A 15527-nucleotide genomic window follows, 5' to 3' on the forward strand; every position below is an offset into this window, starting at 1 on the left:
ATATGGAGTACTAGAGTGTGCAGTCTTTCTATGGAAGCTGGTTGGGATATTCGAGATGGATATATTCTTTATCAGGAGGTGCCTAGAGTAGAAACTATGTATGTGCTACAAGGATTATTGCATCTACATTTATTCAGACAGCCAAGCAGCTCTGAAACCTCTATCAATTCTGCAAAAAGATAAAATATCATCACAGAATGCCATGAGTATCTTGTGTGGCTGGGGGGAAGCAACAGGGTAAACATGTAGTGGGTTCCTGGTTTCCCAGAAATTAGTGGTAATTAATAAGCATATAGGCTGACCAGGGCAGGGTCAGATGACTCTATTTGTCATAACTATCATTAAGGTGATGAAGAAATCTAAATTACATAGCAGGATCAGAAAGTAGCACAAATAATATTGGACTAAGATCCAAAAACAAAATCATGGCAAGCTAACAATTCCAAAAACATGTTTTAAGAGAAGTTTTGCAATCCTAGACCTGGATAAGAGACAGGGGATAATGTAGGCAAACCCCTACTAGTATAAACATATTTTGCATTTTTCCACTCCCATCTTATCTATGGAACTCTTCTATGGGTAACTGCCCCAACTCAAAAATTGTATTCAAGTGGAAAAAAAAAAGCTATCAAATGTATAGCAACATTTACTCCAAGAGAATCTTGTAAAGATCACTTCAAAGTGCTCAGTAGGGGACTGATGACCATAGATGTTAAGTCCCATAGTGCTCAGAGCCAAAGTGCTCAGTATTATGACAGTTCCCAAACTCTATACATACAGTGTTAAAGGGAATTTAAAAAACTTTAACCTGAGGATGTCCATACAGAAACACAACACAAGAAGTGGACAGTCAATTGATTGTCCTACATTAGTGTAGATTAGGTGCGCTGCAACCGCAAATATCTAGGACCTGGATTATTCAATAGAATCCCAAGAGCTGCCTATTCTGTTCCCTTTGTTAAATTTAAGATTGTTCAAGCAGAGTGATTTGAGAAGAAAGCACACTGCTCCACAACAGAATATGAGGAATCAGTCTTGACTGACATAAAGTCTGACTTCTGTCATACTAAGTTGAATAGAATAGAATATTTTTATTAGCCTTTCAGTATTTTTCATACAATTGGCTTCGTCAAAGTTTACAGAGGGTTTTAGTTTCAGTATGATATTCAAATAGTTACAGAAAGGGGAGAAAAGGAACTAAAGACCTTTTCTTCAGCATTATGTAAAACAATGTTTTATACAATAATTAAATACACACATAAGAAAAGAATCACAGTAAATAACTAGCTTATATAATATCAAAACATTTTCTTCATAACTTAGGTAAAATATATATTTTGATGATTAGTTTCTAAGAATTCTTCAGTTGTATAAGATTCGTTGTTTTTTAGCCAAGTTTGCAATGTATTCTTATATTTATTTAGTGGTACTGTATGAGCAGAGCATGCTAACTTATTGAAAAATTTTATGCCTAAGTACTTATAGTTATTATGGACTATAGCAAGTCTTGTGGAAGGCAAGTCCAGCAGGTGACTATTTCTTGTACTGTGTGCATGCACATCACATCTCATGTTCAATTTTTTCAGATTTTCTCTGACATTTATTAAACAGTTATATATGTACATGCTTGGCACTGTCATTATGCCAAGAGATTTAAAATAATTTCTGCAGAACTCTCTGGATGCTTACCATTCCATGCACCTGCTTGCTTTCTTCTGTCATCTGAAAATGCATTCAGCCCCTGGGGAGTTACCCCAAAGCAATATTCCATATTGCAGTTGGGAATGAAAAAAAAGCATAGTATGAGTGGAGTAGCAATTTTTCCATCTATTACTATGGCATTCTCAATTTTCATTGATTTAATAATATTTATATTACTTGTAGTCTGTCGTTCAGTGTTGGTTATGTACCATGCAGTTTTACTGTTATGGCTTTAATTTGTTATGGCTCTCTCTATTGAATTGGCCTTGTGTCTCTTATTAATTGCCTATACATCTTCCAATACTGCTTTTACGTCTTCATATTCCATGTTTGTCCAAACTTCTTCTAGAGTTTGCTTCCCCCCACCACCACCAGTTGCTTATGGTTGCTTACCATTACCCAGCTTTTCTGACAGATCATTCTGAGGAAGATTGCAGGAAATGCATTATTGTGTTAAGAAATGATGTATCATACATCTCGCCTACATTGTGCATTTGCATTGTTTCAGTCTAACATTTTTTCACCAGTATTGTTTTAAAAATGTTCATGTTTTGCAGATTGATAATCTTGACTTCTCTCCTGCATTGCTTTATTTGTGTTTTAGGGCTAGATATAACACACTAATCCATGAGTGCTAGAGATTGCTGTATGGCCTGGCTTCGACCAGTTTCATTAGTTGTGGAATTACAGATTTTTTTTTTGCTGAGTGGTGGGGAACTGCACTGTGTATGTGTGTGTGTGTGTGTGTGTGTGTGTGTGTGTGTGTGTGTGTGTGTGTGAGTGAGTGAGTGAGTGAGAGAGAGAGAGAGAGAGAGGGCTCAGTTATTACATTCAACAATTGACCATCTGGTTCTGCTGTTGAGACATTGGGGTCATCCAGTTTTTTACAGTGTGAGGATTACAATATTACAGTTAAAGCTGCACCAGCTTGTTCTGTTGCTGGGTAAGACTGATCTTCCTCGTTTATGGAATGTAATGGTTCAGTTACATCTTGCTGGTCTTTTAATTTTGTAGGGGGTTTTTCCTCTTCAGTACTATGTGTTTTACTATGATATTTCCATTACTCTGTTCTGTATTCTGGTCATTATTGTAAACTGTAGTTCCCTGCACAGTTTCTTTCCTTCTTTTTTGTTTTTCCCCATTTCATGGAAACAAATGAAAATTTTGAAAAAGTAAAGTAATAACTTTAAGGTTTACTGATGACATTGTAATTCAATCAAGATTTCAAAGGATTTGGAAGATAGTTGTATACATGGATGCTCATACCTCCTTCGGTGTATATTATTTTATTCGACTCACTGAAGCACAGTCCAAAGTCTCAGCAACATCTCTCCAATATTACTATATCAGTACATCCATTAAAACACATATATTATGTACCGTATTTTGCTTCTATAGCATCTGTCATTTCCGGCAGTAAAATGTGAGGCAGATTTTAATTTTATAGCGAAAGGCGTTAAAGAATCACTTGACTGTATGGACCTCTTGGATCCATGATATTGTGTCAGTGTCAGTGTCACAGAATTAACAACTTTAAAGTCTTCAATTGTAGTAAGTGATTAACACAATAACTCCATAATTTATAAACGTAGTCCCTTGCAGTTTCCACTCTGTTGTGGCATGTGGATAGTAGTCTTAATAAGATAAATCCAGTGAAGGTAATGTAACATAAATGTCTGAATGTGTTGGGTAACGGGGGAGAAACATAAATATTGGGAAAAGAAGTGTGGTAGGTCAATAAAACTCCGCAGAAAAGTAGTAGGGCTGCCAACAGAGCAATTTTTGAAGAATTAACCCTGTTAATTTTCACATTAAGCGCGTTGTCAGCTGCGTGGCACTAATTTCCAACGGCTAAACAACCTTTCATAAAAAGTGCCGACAGATACAGCGATAGGAATCCACTTGTTTCTAGTTTAAATGGTCTGTTAGCTATTACTTTTAATCGTAAATTGTTTATATATTTTACGTATAACTGCATTAGATGGTCAGACATCTGCCGGATTTACTGTATTCCGTAAAATGTTTGCTATGGGAAAAACAAAATATGAAACGGGCCTGTCCGGGATTTGAACCCGGGACCTCTCGCACCCGAAGCGAGAATCATACCCCTAGACCAACAGGCCACGGTTCGGTTAAGGAACAGCATGTCATAAATACGGGAATTGTAAACATCTTATATGTACTTCTTGATATATATAGAACATTTCGAGTAATGATTGTTTTTCATTTAGGATATGGGGTGATCAAAATTACCTGTTATAAACGGAGTAACTAGTGCTCTGTAGGAATCGGAGACTGGCTAATAGCTCACTGTTTACTTTTGTCAACTTTGCGTTGAGTAAGTTTACGAGAGCATTGTCTCACTGAATGTAGATAGCATAGCAGAGACTTTAGGTTATTTTCTTACGTCGACACTACACTTTCATTAAGTGTGATTGAGGTAACAACTCTTCTCTGAGTCTCAGCAGGCTGTAAAGTTGTACGGATCGCAAAATCCGCAACATGTCCTGCCAATACGAGCTATCCCCTGTACTAGTTTTGAATTCTTAATAACTATCGTCGTTCCCCGGTTTTTTTTTTTTTTTTTTTTTTTTTTTTTTTTTTTTTTTTTTTTTTACCTGTAATCACAGTGACGACGTATTGTTACGGAAGATTTTATCTTCTATATGTACTTATTTTGTTTTGCCATTTATTTTTACTAACTGTTTTATTTGGAAATATATGTTAATGTTACGCTGCCAGTATAAAAGAAAACGACGGTTGATCACCACTGGAGGAAGGTGGGGGAGGGGGCGTAACAAACATAGGCAATTTCTATGTACCTTGGACACAACCCGCTGCGAATACCTTATTAGCCGATAGCATGACTCCTCTTATTCAGTTCCGTTGAATTCAATTTATTATCATCCCTTTTATCACATACATCATATAGGAATTATAGAGAGAGAGCAGTTTGTATTTCTAACAGTTAAAGGAAATTACATTGTTTTTTTCTTTTTTTTTTAATTACGCTTTACACATCTGCAAAAATTTGTTGTCTTCCTTATACATATAGGTTAAATAACAATAGTTCATAGGAATAAATCATATGATAAAACCTATCTGTTTCGATGACAGTAATGTTCATAAACACTATAGTAACCTTTAATTAACAATAGTTTCTTTTTCTTTTTTAAATTTATGTAGTTTTCATTTTTGTGGCAGGGCATTGAACATTATTTTTGGAGATACATCACGCTTGGTGCAAAGCTTTTGAATGAATGTCTTGGTGAAAATCTTGTCTGTTAACGTTTTCATAGTTATGTACTTCACTGTTTAGTGTAGAGAATTGTTGGTGTGACTTAAGAAAGCATATAGATTCATAAACGAATAAACCAGGAAGGGTCAAAATTTTTAATTCCTTAAAGAGTTCCCTGCATGGCTTTATCTGGGCAAAACCCCTGAGAATTCAAATGGCTCTCTTTTGGAGCTTAAAACACTTTTATGTACCTGCTGTATTTTGCCAGAATATAATACCATACCTTATACAGCTATGTATATAAATGTAGTAGGCACATAACACTGTTTCAAAATTGCAGTATTCTGTAAGTTTTCTTGACACACTCTTAAGTTACTTGCAAAAACCAATAAATAATGCCCATGTTTTATCAAACTCAGAAACAAAGTGCAAGTTTAGACTGAACAATGATGTGAAAGGAAACTGATTGTCCTCACATTCATCATACATGGTTTAAGGAAATGGGCATGGCCGGATAGAAGGTTAAAAGCTGCTGCCAACAAAATACAGGCACGGAAACTGTACCAGACTGTGTGATATACTTGCCTATGATAGGTTTATGTCTTATCGCTAATTAGTCTTCCTCCCACTAATACTGATGCAAGATTAGGTTTTATTAATTTATCCTTTTGTAAACTACTGCCATCTGTTAAAACTGTCATTACATAATAAATAGATGTTGATACTGTATGATCGGGGAGGTGTGAGACACACAGAACTCCTACAATACTTATAATAGAAAAACAATAAATAAAACTACCATTGGCAGCCTCCTACAAGAGTGCACAGGTGTGTTTCATGTTACATTGTACCTTTACAGGTAGTGTACCATTTTGGTGTAGATGTCATCTTTGACTCAATTGAGTATCTTTATTCATCTGTTAACAATATAGATTTATAGATGCAGTCAGTTTGTAGCCGGCTCTCATTACAATAAAATTTCTTATATTTTGGTTGTTTACACACTTATGTATACAGTTATCTTACATCAGTGTACTTATTCTCATATGCAGTTATTTGTCAAAAGCTATGTGGTGTTAAAAAATTTTTTAGCACTCCGAATTTATGAAATTCTTTAATTTTCTCTATTGCAGCAGGCAGTGCACTAAAAAGTATTTTGGGTTGGTAATGTACATTTTTTGGTAAATGGGTATATTGTGTGTGTCTGTGAAAATCATCTCTGTCTCTTGTTTAGTGGCTGTGAAACTGACTGTTGAAAATTCCTAATTTGTTTTCAAAAAGCACACACATTCATAAACATATAAGCTAGGAAGCATAATTAATTTAAATTCTTTAAATATTTCCCTGCATGGCTTTCTCTGGGGAACTTCTTTCTTTTTGTTCATTTTAAAGTTTAATTTGCTGTAGCCACATTTCCCCAGAAGATAAGACCATATGTTCACACAAGCATAATAGGCACACAACAATGATTCAACATTCTCCCATAATCCTTGCTGCTCGCAGTCTGGCTCCAGCTGCCAGAGACTGTGGTCATGTGTGTGTACTGCGTTTGCATGAATGTGTGCATGTGTGAATGCTGTCTATTTTTGACAAAGTCCGTGTTGGTCGAAAGCTAACTTTCCGACAGTCTTGTTGTTGTGCCTTTCTGCGACTCAGCATGTTCGCTTTGTGGTGGGTAGCAAGTATCCTTATCATTATATTGTTACAATCCATCCACGATTTTCCGTTTTTTGAAACATCATATGATAAATTTCACAGTAATGTCTTTTCATCCCTACACAGATTTCCAAGTTTTTCACTTCGAGAAGGGTGCTTCACCTTCTCTTTCACCAAATGATTTTTTTTTTTTTTTTTTTTCATTAATACATTTTAGCTTTATACCTTCCACATGTTTCTATAAGGCTCTAATTGATGGAAGATGAAAATATTCTGATAAATATTTATATGCAAGTATACAGCAATATAACATATTCTGGATAAACACCTTTATTTTACCATCAAATCAAAGCCTACTTTCCTCTTAGTAGGTGCTCTAAATTGGCTCAAAACAAGATATAAAGCTTTTTTTGTAAGATACTCACAGCTTATTGTTGTAAGTACTTATCCGTCATAGCCACATTTTCTGCATTAAACTTTCTTCTTGCAGTTCTTGGGTGGTACATGTACCTTACAAACTGTATGAAACTTTGAAATAAATGAACAATATCAGCTTCTTTATATTTAAATTGGTTCTTCAGCTGATCAATTGTTCCATTTGATTTAATTATTTCTTCCTCACCCGAACTTGGTGGCACATCTGAATTGTATAGTGCAGCCCCTGTACTGGAATCTTTATTCAGGGCATGCGCTAATGCACTCAGTACACCTCCTTCAGTCGCATCCACAGAGCGCGATGCTTTCTGCTTTTTCTGCAGTGGCACAGTGAACCCATTTGGCAATTTGCACCTGACTGATATAACTGAGGGATTGGTTTGGAACACCAAATAATGTTGGCACAGCATTCCACATTAATTTCTTCTTGTCTGCATTCATGAACTTTCATGCCTCAGAATGGAGAGCATAAATTCTAATATTTTTGCATAGATATTGCATATCTTTCTCCATATGGCTGGCCCTTCTCGTATTTATAAGCCACTTCTTGCCCCTGGGAGTGAAAATAAATGATTACTCTGTGGAAAAAAAGCTCAATGCATACATATTGGAATACATGACGTTTTTACACTATCCATAAAATATTATCTCATCATTTTTATACCCACATAACATAGCCTAATGCAGTTGAGAATGTTTCCTCACTTTCACGAATTTCTTATGACACGTTAATTTTAAAAATTTCTTGTCTCTTCATACTTGTAACTATACATTTCACTACTCAATCTAGTAGGTTGCTGCAAAAATATAACGGTATGGTAAGTAGGCCCTATTGAAAAAGTTGTCGATCACTTATCTGCAGGTAGGAAAATGTCCAGACATTTTTATCCAATAGTAACATCATGAAATCATTAAGATTTTGTGATTCTCTTTAAGAGCTGAAGTTCTGAAGATACTACGAGCAAATGGAAATGTTAAACATTTTCTCACATGCCCAAAATTAAAACTAGCCCTCCTAAAATGAGCTTTTGTAATATTATTGGCTTATCTCTCAGTATCCTTTGGAAATCGAAAAAGAGATATTTCTGGATTATATTTTTGATTGATGCCACAGTAAGCTCCAAAATACAATTATACAATTGCATTTTCAATATGCCCCCCCCCCCCCACTATACACATACACAAACAGGCCAGCCACTTGGCAGCACTGCAAGAGTGAAGCTGCAGAAAATCTCTGGGAGTTACACAATTCATACGTTAGACTCAGCTATAATAGAGGCATTGTGCATCATGTTGTAGTATACTGTTAAAATTCCAACTATGAATATTCCTAGAAGATGAGACGTAACAGTCCATTGAAATGCATTTAAAACATCTATTTTCAATCCAATTTTAAATAAACAGAAATCACTGATGTAGACAAAAGGTAGTGGTATAGGTAAACCTATACTTATAAAATTGTTACAATGAAACTGGCAACTAAATTATAATTGTACTGAAGTATATACCTCCTGTAATTGGTACGAATATTTAGGATTAATGTAATGAGGTTAAATCTGGAACAAATAATCGAGTACAATGGTCAAAGTCATTTCTTTGAAACTGAGATGGATTTGTGTTAAAACAGTATCTAAATTAAAGTCTGTGTTATTTAAAGGAAAAGCCAACTGAGATCATCACAATTGATTAGAAAATTAACATGTAATTATCGAAAAATCTTATAAGTGGCGTGTAAACATAGGCGGTTCTTTAGGTGTTTTGTCAAAAATAAACAAAAGACCTATTTTACCACATTCATTGGGAGACTTGGAAACATATACATTAGTAGGAACATTTTCCGAATCATGTATCTTTTGTATTTAATACAAATATTAAAAATATTGTTAATACTTCATATTTTGAGCATTTGTACACTCTTAAAATGTTATATGTTTGAAAATTCATCTATGAATTTGCTCTATAATAGATAGTGCAACTGCTGAAATGAGTCATTAATTTTGAGGTAACAGTTTTAATTGTAATTTGATTAAAAAACCCTTTATAACAATATCGAGGATTGTTCGGAATTGTATATAAAAGGGGCATCCATGTACGCACAAAAGGTCAGTACTTTATGATCATTCGATGGAGTAAGGTGTATGTCAGTGTCTTATGAGATTTTGTGCAAGAAGCATGTAGTTTCTTACATGAGTACTTCATGTAAATTCATGCAGTGAGCATGTCAGACTTGGCAAAAAAAGAAGTTCTGAAACGTAATGTTCGATTTAGTCATTCTTGGCATAAAACATCCAGTTACAGTGGACATACAGTAACTCAGTGACTGTTGCAGCAGCGGATTGACAAAAAGGAATGGATGAGTACACCCCACAATATTATATGAATTTTAATATTTAATTTTGCAGTATTTGGTTTAACAATTTTTTTAGATGTATTGAAGTTGCATTATTAGCAAATAGTAGTCAAAGTGAAAGAACCCAGTAGGCGGGAAATTTCACAATGAGTGAACCAATACAATACTTCCTTCAGCATAAATTTCAAGAAAAGATCATCACTGTAAAGTTAGAAAGATTCAGGCTCATGTGAATGCTTACCAACAATTGTTCTTTTCACAAACCATTCACAACTGGAGTAGGTGTAGGGGACAAGAGATAGTGTTGCACAAAATATCCTTTGCCACACCATATGGTGGCTTGCAGAATATAGATGTAGATGCAGATGCATTATGATAACCAGATGAAATACTGATTTGAGGGAAATGCTCATCACATTTGCAGTATTTGATAAGTCACACGTGCCTCCCTGATCCTGCCAAATGGCGAGAACCTCAAGAAGCTCAGTCTTTATTGACCTGGTATAGGCTTCTCAAAACCAGTTTTCCTGAGCTGGGTACTAGAGAGTGCTGCCAGTCCTCTGTAACTGTAAGTTCTGTGCGTGCTTCAGTGACCACCATGTGGCATGGCAGTGGAATGTTGAGTGTCACAGGAAACAGGGTTCTTGGCTTTAGTGCCTGGATTGTCAAGATGGAAAAAACCTTTTTAAAAGTATTCAACCTCAAGATGCCAATGAGATGCATGGCTGTTGAGTAGAACAGTTGTTAGCAGGTAACCTCTGGGAAACATGCTATAGCTCTGTTGTACAGGGCTTACACAGGCAAGCAGGACTATGTATGGGGAACACCTGTTATCCTAGCCGCTCATGGGATGGCTATGAAGCCTTTTAATTTTTAAAAGCTACTCCAAGGGGATTAGATGGGCTGTTAGTGAGAACTCTTTCCCAACCCAACAAGAGAGACCATCAGATTAACTATCCTGAGCATGCCCCTATACAAATTAGGAACAGTTATAGTAACAGCACACAAACATGTCAGAATGTTTTTGTGATCGCTAAAAGGAAAAAAGGTACTTTTGCTAAAGTGTCCTCATTGCACATACAGATAGGCCTGAAGTTAATAAAGAGACTCTGCAATGATACACTGTCGATCAAAACTGCCACTTCGAGAAAAGTACAAAAACTTATTACATCAAAGACACTGGCTGAATACTTCATTGTAGCTGAACTGTGTAAAATTCTAAATTCCAGCTACAGGGTGGTGTCATATGAATACGTAGTGGACCAAGACCTCATTATACTACAAAAGGAATGGGCAGGTGAAGACATTATTGACATGCAGAATGTGATAAAGTGAGTGAATGGAAATCTTGAAAGAGCACCTACATTGATTTTAACTTTTCAATTAGCAATTCTTGCTCAGTTCGATTAAGACTGGTTTCTTATGCTTCAGTGATCACCTGTATTTTCCAAATCTGTTGCCACTACCAGCACCAGCTTGTGTTACTGCACACACAAAATCACAGGCTCCAGTGAACTTACACCCACCAGAGAATTACTTTGACCTGCTTCTACAACTGACAATGAGACTCTGTTACTCTTAAAAGAAAAAAAATCTCACCTGCACTGTTTGGCTCACTCAATCACAGTACTTCTACCCAAACAGATGAAATTACCATGAAGAACAAATTGAAGTTCTATAGAATGGAAACTAAAGCAACAGTGACGTAATCAGCAGATGCCTCATATGCTGAATATTTGGAAACGGAAGTGGTCCCTTTGAAGGATCCACAAAGTCCTGCTATTCCATCTCCAGTAACCTTGGACTTCCCTTCAATGTGCACAGAGAAAGAGAAGGCAAACCTCGCCAACAGATAATGGACATAATACAGTGGAACTTAAATTGTTTCAGAAATCGTGTGGAGGAACTGCTCCTAAGCTAGATCTGTGTGTATATGCATTCAGGAAATGCATTTTAAGGATTCTAATACCCCACTGCTATGGGACTATCATCTTTATGGAAAAGATGACCTCTGTCATGTAAGGTCTAGGGGAGCAGTGGCAGTGTTCATAACTAATACACTTCACTCCTCACCTGTCACCCTAACCACCACACTACAAGAAGTTGCTATCACAGTGCTTTTGTGTCATTTTAGGTAACATCGTGTTCTATAGTAAAAAGAGATCAAGAACTGCTACCCACAATCAAATGTAAGAAAATAGCTTACTTAGATGATGTGATATAAAATAAAAGGTATCACTTCCTTCAATTGATTATCAAAGGGAAGATTAAAAGCAAGAGAGGAGTTGGTAGGAGGAGGATGTCATTGCTCCACCATGTCATACAGTGGACAGGACTAAGAAATACAGGGGGCTTGATCCATACTGGAGAAATAAAGGAGACTGGGCAGATGTGATTGCACGCCTCCATTAGTGGGTATGCAGGAGAAGAAGAAGAAGAAATGGAGTGGTTGAGAATATATTAGGATCTGAAATCATCTGCTTCCTGAATACAGGGACAATGACACATTTTTTTACAGCAACAGAATCATTCCTTGCCATTGATCTGACAGTTTGCTCCCATGCTCTACAAGAGTCTGTCCTGTGAGAAGCGGCAGATGACCTCCACTCCAGTGACCACTTCACTATTTCTGTTCACCTAATGCAAAGAAGGGCCAGAAAACTACCCAAATGAATGTTCTGCAAGGTAAACTCGACACTGTACAGCCAGTCAGCCAGCTGGTCATACTTGAACACCAAGATAGTGTCCAAGCTCAGGAGGATCACATTATCAGTCTGATCCACTTTACCACTTATGAATCAATACCAAAACCCCCATGCCATCGCAGGAGCAACATGTTCCTTGGTGGAATGATCAGTGTTGGCGTACAATAAGATCCAGATGAACAGCACTGTGAAAATTCAAGCCCAGTCCATCAGCAAAGAACTTTGGCATATTTTGGCTAGCAAGAGCAAACAAAAGCCCAGTGTTACAAGGAGTGAAGGAGTGTTACAAGCAATTATGGCATGAGTTTCTGAAGTCTGTTAGCCCGTCAAGTTTTGTCAGTTTAATACTGGAATCAACAAGAAGGTCTCTGGAAGAAGTATGTCATTTACATTACCTGCCATATGGAACAGTGGAGTCCTGAAAGTCGCACCTGTTGAGATAACATGGAAAATGGAATGGTGCTTTTACATTGTAACATTGTCCATGAGTCCATTCCAGTGTTCCAAGCCTATTGCGGAGTTAAAGAGAGGGGCAGATACATTTCAACTCCAGCAATGAAGAGGCCTACAACCTCCCCTTATCCATCTGTGAATTGGAAACAGCACTATCTGTAGCTCGCGAGACTGCCACCCCCCGCCCCCCTCCTGAGCTGGACTTGATACATTATGGCATGCTACGATTTCTTAACCCTGAATCTAAAGAAATCCTACTTGTGTTATTTAATAAAATATGGGGTGATGCGTCAATATGATGACCCTTGAAGGACATCAGTAATGATTCCCATTCTTGAATAAGGGAACAACCACACACTCTCTACCAGCTATCATAGTGTTGCTCTTACCAACTGTGTAGGAAAGGCACTAGAATGGATTATCAACTCCTGCTTTTTTTGGGCTCTGGAATCTAGAAATCTCATAAGCTACTTCCAGTGTGGGCTTATAAGATATTGCTGCACTTTTGGTAACTTAATCTTACTGGATGTTGCTGCACATGAGGCATTCCTATGAAAGCAGCATTTACTGCCAATCATTTTTGGCATTGAAAAAGAACACGACACTACGTTGAGACATACTAACACCTGTCAGTTAGACAAATGGGGATTTCACCCTCAGCTGCCAATTTTTCTGGGATCCTTCCTTGCAGAACGTCATTTTAGGTACAGAGTTAGTAATTTTCTTTTCGATAAGTTCCCTCAAATTCAGGATATCGCCAGGGCAGTGTTTTTAGCATGAAATTGTTTGCAGTTGTGATAAATAGCATATCATCTGCAGTTGAAGAGTCATGTGCACTGCTTATTCTGGATGACTTCATTTTCTGCTCCATTTCCAGTCTCATCTTTTCCTCTCATCAATCACAGCTGACACTTAAGAGACTGGAAGAATGGTCTGCTTAGATGGGTTTAATTTCTCCCATTATAAAAATGTTTGTATTGATTTTAATCATGATCATTCTCTTTTTACATCTTCTGAACTGAGGCTGTAGGATGCTGTTTTACATTTTAAGGATATGTTGTGGTTTTTGGGCCTCTTATTTGACAGGAAACTGACTTGGATGCTGCATCTCAGGGAGCTAAAATTAAGAGCCTTTAAAAGCTGGACATTATGAAGTGTTTAAATGGGAAGAACTGTGATGGAAATAGATCCTGATAGCTTCAATTCTACAAGGGTTTCATGCGCTCTCATCTAGATTCTGGTTTTGTGGTCTGTGGCTCGACAGGACCAACATACTTGAAGATGCTGGGCTCAGTACACCAAGAAAGTATCAGATTGGCCACAGCAGCCTACAGAACAAGCTGTATACTGAACTATAGAGACAAGTGAACCACCATTATCTGCTTGGGAAAAGTTACTTCTGGCCTAACAAGCATTCAAGCTCCAGTCATTTCTGACATCACTTGCTTTTCCTGTTGCTATTAACATCTATGCAACTCTGAAATGCCTTTAAAGCAATTGCTCACAAGGAATGAAAATATTTTCTGTACGGACAAAGCAAAATTTAATGAATCTAGGAGTATCTTTGATAAACATGCAGAGGTGGGGTTGGTGCAAAGCAACCACCTTCATTGTCAGTAAAGCCTATGTTGATTTTAGAATTGACAGAGTGCAACTAACTGTCCATTCCAAGCCATATTTTTAACAAGAAATGTTTGACCATTTTAACTGAGCACCACGACTTTAATATAGTTTATCCTGATGAGTCCAAACAGGAGGACAGTAATGCCTTCACAATCTGTCTGCTCAGTGTATTTACTGTGTTTGATGCTGAACTCTATGTGGTTCATAAAACTGTGTATCAGATGAAATGCGACCATGGTTTGAAATTCCTGATTCGCTCAGAGCTCTGCAGACCATCCAGCATATGTGACCATCAGATAAAACCACCCAGAACTTACAGGATGTCCTTCTCCAGTTGCAACGACAGGGGTCAGAAGTATCATTCTGTTGGCCAACATGTCATGTGGGCATGCGTGGGAATGAGTTAACCAATACTGCAGCTAAGGGGGCTTCTATCCTTCCAAATGTAATGCACTGGCTTATCCCTGTGGGCCATAATGTCATTTTTGAGAAAGTCCATCATGCAACTCAGGGACGAAAAATGGCTGGGTGTGTTGGATAGTAAGTTGTGATCAGTAAAATGGACTGCTTAATATGTCTTTAAACAGGACACAGCCCCGTGATGCACAGCTTCCTTCTCAGCCAATTTGTGATGCACGTGGCTTGTTGATTACAGTTTGCCACATTTTAAATGAGTGTAGTTTATATAATGACAAGAGGGTAGAAGCCGGTCTATTAGCAGACTAGTCCTCAATTTTAAGTGATGGTGAAATGAATGTGGCATGTGTCCTACAATTTTGTGTTTTGTCTGACTTTCCACTTAAGTTGCTAGGCAGGAGATTTTGGTGTTTAGGGAAAGGTAGGCTCATCCTATTATTACACCATCTTCTCTTGATATGCATCTACATGGCTTTTCTGATGTGGTAATAAGATTTTGATGTACCGTATTGTTCCAGTTTTCATTTTTGTACTGCTAATAGTGACTTTGTGTACTAATGTGAGGAAGAATGTGAGAGTGCAGATTTGATCTTATGTAGTTTTTCAGCATGTCTGCATTTACATGTTTTAACCCTACTCATGTGGCAACTAGAAGGGTACTGACAACCACGATGTTGAGCCCCTAAACAAACAAGAACAACAACAATCAAACACTGATTTGCACAAGAAGAAATAAAACTGTCATCAACTCGGAAGTTGAACACTCCAGTGCTCTACTAGACACAGTCCTATTGGAGGTTACATGCCGTTGCCTTCCTCTGATCTTTGAACTGATTCACCCTGCCAGTTGCAGAGGAACCTACAATACAGTGTCGACCCCAAACCATAGCACAACTCTGCAGTTTTCACATTAACATATTATTACAAGAGTTGAAAGACGTCTTAAGAA

At 37.2% G+C, this 15527-nt stretch overlaps 1 protein-coding gene and 1 non-coding gene across 2 annotated transcripts in view; both read right to left on the reverse strand.

Moving 5' to 3' along the window:
* Nucleotides 1-4227, reverse strand: part of LOC124545040 (transport and Golgi organization 2 homolog) — a 64019-nt gene extending 59792 nt beyond the window's left edge. Inside the window, exon 1 of the mRNA XM_047123825.1 lies at nucleotides 3955-4227. The gene's annotated coding sequence lies outside the window, so the exon portion shown is untranslated. The remainder of the gene's footprint in view (nucleotides 1-3954) is intronic.
* Nucleotides 3753-3824, reverse strand: Trnap-cgg. The gene has a single exon. It is a non-coding gene; the product is annotated as a tRNA-Pro (tRNA).
* Nucleotides 4228-15527: the final 11300 nt, after the last annotated feature.

The sequence above is a fragment of the Schistocerca americana genome, chromosome 8, assembly GCF_021461395.2.
Source record: "Schistocerca americana isolate TAMUIC-IGC-003095 chromosome 8, iqSchAmer2.1, whole genome shotgun sequence".
NCBI lineage: Eukaryota > Metazoa > Arthropoda > Insecta > Orthoptera > Acrididae > Schistocerca > Schistocerca americana.